Below are 2,441 nucleotides of genomic sequence, written 5' to 3' on the forward strand. Positions count from 1 at the left end.
GTCCAATTTTTAACATGATCAAACAAGAACAAGAAAAGTACCATAGGGTTAATTAAAATTAACCTGTAAGGCCCAGTGAAGAATGAGATGGACATGTGGAAACACGATCTAATGCCACTGAAAACAAGGAAATGCTTTCTTTCAGGGCTGGTTTACTGTGTTTCCATGGATTTGCAACTCATGAAGATGCAGGGTGGCTTACTTTTGTGTAGCCTAGATAATATAACATAATTTATTTTCTTTTCTTCAATGACTTCCTTTTAACATGTATAATTTTCTGCATTTGAGAACTTCACTTGGGTTATAAAATTGGAATGTAACTGTTGATTTTCATTCGATGCCTCTGTGAAATACATTCTGCTATCCACACAATATTTCTCATTTCCTGTTCCTTCAGCTTTACATATGCATAAAACACACTGTAGTGGAACTGTCTGTTGAATGCCAGCACATTCATTTGTACCTCATGCTCATAAAACACGTCCTCCAACGTCTTTCCCCCACTGCCACCTACAGCTTCAAATAAAGCCTTGTATACTCCGTAATGATCCGCTACACTCTTTATCTGGTCAAAGTCTTCTGCTTGAGCCAATAGCCACAGCCCCTCAGGATAGAGCTTGTTGAAGGATGGATAGAGGGTCTCCCAGTCTTCTTTGCTCAATTCAGTGCCAAAGGAGTTAATAGTGTTGATAAAAGTATGTCTGTTGGCCTCAAACTCAAGAACGGGACACATAACTTCTGCTGTGACATCACCATGATTCTTACAGAATTTATAGAATGTCTCAAGGTAAGACTTATAGTTTATTGTGCAGCAATTCAATATTCAGTTCATCTAGAGCATTTTCAGACATGCAGTCTTGAAAGAATGGAGCTAATGGTGTTTCGACCAGAATGGCATTAAAGAGATCTGAAGGTGTCTCTGCAATGTTGACAGCTTCCATTTATGTGAAACGGCCCAAGGGGTGGCATGTCCCTGGAATTTCTTTCACAGATTTTGTCTGCAAGCACCATTCATCAGCAGAATCATAGTCTATCATGTAACTGCACGTCATATAGGTGAGAAATGTGCTGAGGGGCTCCAGGGAATGATTCTGGAAATACTCAAATTCTCCACATAGTCTTTTCCTCATCTTGGTGTCAGTTTTGGGAAACAGTAAGAGGATTTGTTTGATTAGCCAAAGAGTTACCATAATCAGTAGTCTGGAGATGAATTTTCAGATCTTCTAGGGTCTCACACTGGACTAGGTTAATATAGTCCTGTTGGGTCAGGAGGCTGGCCTTACATCCTCAAACCAGGCCCTCCAGGTAGCCATGGTCCACGCTGAAGTACAGCTCTGCACCTTCCAGCATGGAGAAAGAGGCTGCAGCCAAGGCAGGGTGAAACAGCTCTGTAGTCCTGGATGGTCTCTGAAGACTTGCACTAGCCTGTAATCCCAGCACTTTGGGAGGCTTAGGTGGGCACATCACCTGCGGTCAAGACCAGCCTGACCAACATGGTCAAAATAAATAAATAAATAAATAAATAAATAATGTTTTAAATAAAGAATGACTGGAAATAAGCCTTAAATCTATTAGCAGATCCCAACCTTTAAATAGTTGGGAAACACTTATCCAAAGGATCCCTTTTTTATTATAATAGCTCTATATATGGCATGCTAATCCATGATGACATGAAAAAAATGATCTATAAACTATCAGAAAATAGAAAAAGAGGTTGCAGGATAGCATGCATAAAATAATGCCTTTTATTTAAAGCCGTATTTAGGTATGTGTAGGTATAGACTGTAAGCTATCTGGAAGTGTGCTCACCAAAAATTTCCTGTGGTCGTTTCTGGGTGATATGATCTTTTTTGGCATTTTCTTATTCTTTTTGCGATGAGCTTATACTGCTTTGTTTAAATAAACAAAAACAGTAAATCAATTTTAGAAATAAGAAGTATAAATGATAGATAATAATCATGAATAGAGGAATATACATAACACACATGGAGAGAACCATCAGGCTTATCAGGAGACATGTAGACTTCTTGTTCTTGCAAGCTGAAATTTAGTTGGCCACTTAATGAAGCTAAAACTTGCTGCAAGAAGATTTGCAAAGAAGTTATAAACCACTGTTACTAATTAGAGTTGTATAAAACTACTAATTTTCACTTCATGACTGTGCATATACTGAAACTAGAACTGCAAAGAACTCAGCAGTTTTTGTTGGATTGGACTTTGTTGAGATGTTTAAGTAGCTTTGATTTAGATTATTTGAAATCTTGAAATGTTGTTTCGTTTGTTCCTACATAGCAAAACTGATGGAATGAGTAACTAACTTCTCTTTACATATTTGGAATTGGTACAAAACAAAACAAAGTCATAACATTCAAACACCATGAACTACATAAAGGAGTAATAAAACTGTATAAAAACCAAAAGGCAGTAAAACCTTTTTCTTC

General features: G+C 37.6%; 1 pseudogene; it reads right to left on the reverse strand.

Annotated features, from left to right (window-relative positions):
- Positions 1 to 301: 301 nt before the first annotated feature.
- Positions 302 to 1,350, reverse strand: LOC105712349 (V-type proton ATPase subunit d 2-like; annotated as a pseudogene).
- Positions 1,351 to 2,441: the final 1,091 nt, after the last annotated feature.

This window comes from Aotus nancymaae, unplaced genomic scaffold (assembly GCF_030222135.1).
Source record: "Aotus nancymaae isolate 86718 unplaced genomic scaffold, 86718_ANA_hifiasm-v0.15.2.pri h1tg000048l, whole genome shotgun sequence".
NCBI classification, from domain to species: Eukaryota; Metazoa; Chordata; class Mammalia; order Primates; family Aotidae; genus Aotus; species Aotus nancymaae.